We start from the raw sequence: 7,706 nt of genomic DNA on the forward strand, positions 1-7,706 counted from the left end.
GCCAGTGTTATTTAGCAGTCATTTCTTAGTTACCGCTCAGTTCTCTCTTCATACTCAGCATCATGTGTAGGTAGCAGATTTGGGACAATCGCAAGGCTCCCGCCCCAGCAGTTTACAGCAACTGGTAATCTTAATGACATGTGGTAAGAGTTTTATTTTTATTTATTTTTTAAATATATTTTATTGATCTTTTACAGTGAGGAAAGGAGAGGGATAGAGAGCTAGAAACATTGATGAGAGAGGAACATCGATCAGCTGCCTCCTGCACACACCCCACTGGGGATATGCCCGCAATCAAGGTACATGCCCTTGACTGGAATCAAACCCGGGACACTTCAGTCCGCAGGCCGACGCTCCGTCCACTGAGCCAAACTGGTCAGGGCGATAAGAGTTTTATAAGGAAAAGTATAAGTACATTTATAAGTAAAACTTAGAAGATATCTGTGGTTCTGTGTCTTGGCTGCATACAGAATAACTCAGTGAATTCGGTAACCTTGATGCCCAGGTTGCACCCCAAACCAATTAAATCAGAATCTTTTCAGCATCAGTATTTTTAAAAATTCCAGGTACTTCCAATGCACAGCAAAACATGCAATGTGCTGGCCAGGGGTGGCATTCTGGATGCCCACGTTTTTGTCTGATTTTGTTCATAGATGAGGAGTAGTCAGCCAAATAGAGGGAAAAGATGGAGACACATAGGGGGAGAAGACCAGGGCATTTTCCAGGAAGGAGGAAAAATCTCGTATCACATACGGATTTGAAAATTGAAAGATATCAGTAAAGTTGAATGCAACAGAGATGAGTCTGTTGTGGAATGTGGGGAAAAACACAGGATATAGAAAAGTGCACTTAAGTGTGTTAATTTGTCTCAAAGATAGTGATTCTTGAATATTTCTGCGCTTAAGAATCACTTTTGAGAAGCTTTTTTATTGCAGATTTCTGGACTCTTATTCCTAGAGAGTTTCATTCCTTAGGTATGGAGCCTGAACCAGGAGTATTAACTTAAAATAAATATTCCTACATTATTTTGATGTGTGTAGTGTGGCAATATATTTAGGGGAGGAAAGGAGAAGGGCATATTTTAGGTTTGCTGTTTAGGAAGACTTATGGGGAAAGAATGGATTTGAGAAACTTAACACCAGACTCAGTAGACAAGAGGTGACCGAAGATTGGATTTGACTGGTGGCAATGGAGATAGAGCATAGTTCACTTTTAGTTGTTACATTTTTAAAAAATCTCTTTAAATTGTATTTTCTTTTAAGAATTGACATTTTTAAAGAAAACAATTTAAGTACTAACATTTTTATTTCGTGTCAGATAGTATTTGTTTTTAGTGTTTTTTTTCCCTTACTGTGAAGAAGATATGCAATCCTTCAGTTTTCTTTTAAGGGTTAACTCTTAATTATCCAGGGGTTAATTTCATTGCTAATTAATTACCAGGTCCTATGTTGCTTGTACAGCAGTAGTCCTTAGAATGTCTGAATTTGTCTGGATAGCAGAAGAAAATATGATATACACATTATGAATTACACATTAACAAACTTGACTTTGCTCTCCCTATAATTTTATCCATTAGAGAGATGTAATGCTAAATTATACTCATAAATTGTTTTGTTTCGCCTAGAACTACACTTTTCATGTATCACACCAAACAGTTCCTTCCAGGAAGTAATCTTTGCCCTGGCTGGTGTGGCTCAGTTGGTTGAGCATCGTCCCATGCACTGAGAGGTAGCTGGTTCCATTCCTGGTCAGGGCACATGCCATCCCCAATAGAGGGCGTGAGGCAGCTGATCAATGTTTCTCTCCCTCTCCTTCTCCCTTCTCTCTCTAAAATAAATAAAAACATGTTTTTAATCTTTAATTAGGCTTTAATTTTATTGTTTATCCCAGCTTCTACTTTAGTTCCTCATCAACCATTTAATGTTCTAAAACTTAGCACTTACATTGCACAATAAAATGTAATGTAAACAGTCAATATTTTAGTAGACCTGAAATGATGATAAATATGTTATTAAATATTTTCTTGGTAAGATGTGTGATCCTACATACCATAGGGTTTTACTAGGGAGGAAGAGTAAAACTTAATAAAATGAAACTTCTGGCTATTTATTTTATAACTGAAGTTCTTTTCTGTAGCCACAGATAATTACCTATCTCTCCATGCCTAATTTAACTTCTTTTACATTTCCTTTTACTTTTAGGATCCTGTGCTAGCAGCAATTTATTTTGACTTTGGTTATCCAATGCTGTCCACAAATTCTTACACTACACTGACATAGCTATCTTGGTGATTTCCCCATATCTAATCCTCTTAGAAGAGTTCACACCTTATTCAAATAATCGACCAGGTTACTCTTTCATATTGTATTTTTATGGCTATAGTTTATTTCTTTGCCCTTATTACTGCATCTTAGAAACTGCCAGCTTCCAGTTTTGCTACAGACTTTCTGTCAATGTGTTCTTTGCTCCCAGTTGTCTGAGCTTGCTGATACATACATTTTTAAAGTCCATTTTCTTGGTTCTTTCATTCCCTCCCAATTCATGGTTATTATCTCCTAAATTGCTCTGCACTATTACATTTTCAGCATATGAAATACAGGTAATGAAAAATGGTGCTAGCATTCGGTCATCTGTTTTGAACTTTGGTGTCTTTAGAAAAGTTTTAAAAGCTAAAAGTATTCTTCCTTTCTATAATTTGATAATTTATTTTAAAACGAAGCTATTTGGTGGTTCAAAATGCATCCAAATAGTTTAAAGGCGATCCGTTTACTTGGCAGCATTTCTCTCTGAGAACCTGAATTTGCTGAACTATCACTTTCTTTGGGGCTTCTTAGGAAAGCTGCCCAACCTAGATTGGATCCTTCAGTAAATGTTAAAAAATGATGTTCATTTCTATCAGTTTGCCTTGGGTCACTGTTGGCCCTCAGTTTTATTCTTTTTATTCTGAAATAAGTCATGAGCTTATCAATCCTATCACTTTTTTGTATTTAAATCCAATAATTATTTTACAGTTTGCAGGATAACATTGTTCTACAAAATTGATATTGATATGGCTATTGATAGTGACAAATTAAGAGGTGACACGAGGTTTCATTTATGCCACTTTGGCAAGTGAACCACCTTTCTATTAAAGTTTGGATGAGACACCACCAAAAGCTTCCGGAAATCACCTACAGGAACTCGACAATAACAGCAAAAGCATTTGTTCAATAGGAAGCTCAGACATTTTCATCTAAACGAGCCTGCCCCCCAGCATACATTTGTACTATTAGTGGCCTTGTTTAATCTCACTTTCAACCACCACATGCATTGGTCCAAGCATTATGATGTTAATTATAGAAATATTGAGATGTGAGTTTAATTCTTGTTTGGAATTTTAAATATTACCTCCTATGAAAAATATTAAGGATCTCTTACCCTTTGTGACAGCATGGAGGGACCTGGAGAGTATTATGCTAAGTGAAATAAGCCAGTGAGAAAAAGACAAGTATCACATGATCTCAGTCATATTTGGGATCTAATGAACCAAATAAACTGAAGAGCAAAATAGATCCAGAGACATAGAAGCATGGAACAGACTGTCAAATCTCAGAGGGAAGGCAGAGAAAGGTTGTGGGTGGGAGGGAAGAGATCAGCCAAAGATCTTGTACGCATATATGCATAACCCATGGACACAGACAACAGAGTGGTGAAGGCCTGGGGTTGGGGGCGGGGGTTAGCGTTACCAGGCACTGCTGCCCCTGGTTTCCCCACCACAGGGCCAGACACAGACCTGCACACTCCCGGCCTGTGTCTCCTACATGATGAGCTGAACTGTCCGTACCCTCTAACCGCTCTGGACCAAACACCTGTGAACTTGACCACATTTCAGTTAGGCTCCTCTCTTTTCTTCTGACCCCTGAACTTGGCCTCCCCCAGCCTGAGCCAGTGTCAGAATGTAACACAACCCCTCCCTCAAAATCCTTCCCAAGAAGAGCTGAAGACAAGCAAAGATATTTCCTGGCCAATGTCCGATTCCACCACCCACTCCCCGCACTGGGTTCTCTCTAGCCTGTGTTCTCCTCTCTATGGAAACAAAGCCTCCTGGGCCTGGCCTTTGAAACACTTGCAAGTCTCTAGGTTGGAGGCTGATGGTGCTATCGCAGTAACCACTGTCCCCTCATAACAATAATCCTTTTAAACAAGGTGTCTCCTTAGCTAGGTCTGGATTTGTTTTTATTTAACAAAGATAACAACAGGCTTCAGACATCCTCACTTGAATGGACTCAGAATAAGTTTGAGCCTGACATTTGAACATAAATCTTGCTGACTCTGGAAACCGATTTTATACTTTATGATCTAGAGAGAGTGTGTGTGTGTGCATGTGTGAAAAACAAGGACAGTTTTTTAAATGATGCTGGAAAATATATTCCACATTATAATGGAGAAAAATAAGGTAATTATATCATTACTAAGTTCTTGTTTGTAATATGATTTCCTTAGCTTATTTAAATAATAAGTTATGTTAGTTGGATAGAATTTTTGTCTCAGGTACAATGTAAAGAACTGCAAATATACAATTAAGAGGGGAAAAGGAAAGAAAAGAAAAACTACAAACACAGCCTTTCAGAAAATCATGGTATATTTTGCAGGCAAATTAGATAAAGAAGTTCTTACGTTATAATTAAACTGGAGTATATTGTGATCTCACTTTTCACAGGGAGGGGACCTTTACTGTCACATCTACAGAGCCCGTTAGGAAAGGTGGCAGTGGGCTATCCAGGAAGAAAGGCAAAGGAAGTAGCAATGGGGGAAGAAGAGATTGCAGGGAAAGGCATTCGGCGCTCCTGGAAATCCCACATAAAAGTATTGGCTTGAGGGAACATGGAGACTCTGAGCTCTTATGAACTTCAATAGGTTTTCTCCATTGCTGAGGGCTAGAAATGCAGAGAGTAGTTGCAGAAAATGCTAGCCTAAACCAGGGTGAAAGGAAATTTTACTAATATATATATATATTATATATGCCTAAGCGATCATCTGACCATTTGACCATCCAACCTGTAGTTTTGATGCACACTGACCACCAGAGGGCAGATGCGAGCTGTGGTGACTTGGCAGCGGTGGTTCTTGGGTGATGCACCCGGAACCAGAGAGGAGGGAGCCTGATTCAGAAGTGCATCACCCTCTTGCAATCCAGGACCCCTTGGGGGATGTTGGAGACCTGGTTTTGGCCCGATCCCCGCAGGCCACGCTGAGGGACCCACCTCGGCCTCTCGTATAGACATAAATATTTGTTTATAGATTATTTGTTTAAGTAAATTTTGCATTAAGTGAACTGCCCAAATCTTAAAGCATCATATCTGATGAATTTAAACAAATGCATTTCCCTTAACAACATGCAGCTTGAGCAATAAGAACACCTTTTCAGAAAGACCAGCCAGCTTTTCCATGCCCGTCGCAACCCCCCTTCAGTGATTTGAACTCTTGAGCGAATTTGCACCGGAGACACGGTGAACTTCCACTAGAACTCGACTCTTCCACGTCTCTTCAGCTTGAACTGTCCCACAAGGGCCTCATCAGGGGCGAGGGGGGCACCCTTGACAGCCACAGGGTCCTTCTGGGAGGCCAAAGCGGAGTTGGTGGTGACCCGGTCGTCAGTTTGTCACGTGTGGGAGCCCCGGGGGGAAGTACTTGAGCTGGACATGCGTGTGGGGAAGGATGAGCTTCTCCCGGATGAACTGCGGGGTAACGGGGCCACCTCACCACCGTCCACCACTGGGCCCTCTTATCGGCATAGTGGCAGGGCGGCTGGCCCTGCAAGTCATAGCGTCCCCTTTGTTATATATTTCTAAATTTTATTTTTCAATTACGTCTAAATTCAATATTATTTTGTATTCCTTTCAGTTGTACAGCATAGTGGTTAGACAATCATATATTTTGCAAAGTGATCCCCCCAATGTTACCAGTACCTACCTGGCACCACACATAGTTATTACAATATTATTGACTGTGCTCCCTATGCTGTAACGTACATTCTCATGACTACCAATCTGTACTTCTCAATCCCCTCACCCTTTTCACCCAGCCTCCCGACTCCCCGCCCCTCCCCTCTGGCAACCAGCAGCTGTTCTCTGCAACTATGAGTCTGTGTCTGTTTTGTTTATTAATTCTGGACTTTACATTTCACTTACATGTGAAATCATATGCTATTTGTCTCCTTCCCTGTGACTTAATTAGCATAACAGCCTCTAGGTCCATCCATGCTGTCACAAATGGAAGATACCATTGTTTTTTGTGGCACCCTCTGTTGTGTGTTTCAGTGTAGTGCCTGCTCATATTTCAGAGGGTTCCAAAGCTCAACATACTCACTATGTCACCTAAGACGGAGTCTCAGAGTCACAGACACACGTTCACAGAAACAAATTCCATCAGGATGACTTTCTGTATCGCTGCTTAAATCTTGGTCATACATTGGAAACGGTCATGTTGCAGGGTCAACCGAACTGTTTCTCACTCCCAGTCGCTTGTCTGAGGCAGCTGTCACAGCGCGATCTAAGGGATGACTAGCGCTTGTGCTGGAGGACGGCTGTGGTGGTGGTTTTACTTGCAAAGCATGTTTCTTCGCAACCTTTGTTGTGTGAGGTGAAGCACAGAACATATGCTCAAAGGAAGCTGCTGGATTTGCTATCGAGATAAAATGAGATATTGCCTAACAATTAAGGTAAATTAAGCAGCTGTTTCTCACTGTGTTGTGTTAATGCTTCTTCAAAATAGTAAATCGTTGATGGGAGATCAGAATGAGAAGGAAACAATATCATTTCACATTTCCATAGCAGTTCATTTTATGCTTATCGTCGGAAGCAAGTGTTGTTGCAGCTGGCGGCAACTAAAATAAAATATGACAATCCAAGGAAGCTTACGCTGAATAAATAGTAAAAGGTAATAGAATCAGAACAAGTCAGACTCACTGAATTCTCACGTGGAACTGCTGAGAGAGTTCATTGAGGTCCACATTGGGCGTGTCACCTTCCCATCTGAAACTGAACAATGTGGGAGAATGAGCAGGAAAATACACTGCACTTTTAAGTAACTTAGAGACTAATGACAACTCCAAACAATCACAAAGCAGGCCTCCCGAGCTCAAATGTGGGTATTTAAGGTGCAATACTGAATCCTTTAATGGAAAAGAAACAAAACGGCATGGTTTTGACACCGTTACTTGATTGTTATTTAATTCAGCTAGCTATCCCGTTTCATGTTATTTGAATGCCTGAAAAGGCTTTCTGAAATGTGTAAAAGTCTAGAAGTTAAAAAAAGAAGAAAGCTTTGTGAAAACCAATGAGCTTTCCCATCACTGGCCTCCTCCAGTGAGTCCTTTATGTTAGACCCAGTTTGGGCAATTTGGTTGGTTGTGTTTTTTCCTTTTATTCTGTGTTCCTTTTAGAGATATTTTTGAATTATCATGAGAGAGATAACTTTTCCATTTACATGTCTGAGTACAATGAATAAAATTCCACGTCCAAACCAATGTAAATATCTCATTGAACTATTTTCCAGTTTTATTAAGAAATAGTTTACACACACACACACATAAATAAATAAATAAATAAGAAATAGTTTACACACATCACTAAATATATATTTAAGATGTATAGCATGTGCCGAAACCGGTTTGGCTCAGTGGATAGAGCGTCAGCCTGCGGACTGAAAGGTCCCGGGTTCGATTC

This window comes from Myotis davidii, unplaced genomic scaffold, assembly GCF_000327345.1.
Source record: "Myotis davidii unplaced genomic scaffold, ASM32734v1 scaffold221, whole genome shotgun sequence".
Lineage (NCBI taxonomy): Eukaryota > Metazoa > Chordata > Mammalia > Chiroptera > Vespertilionidae > Myotis > Myotis davidii.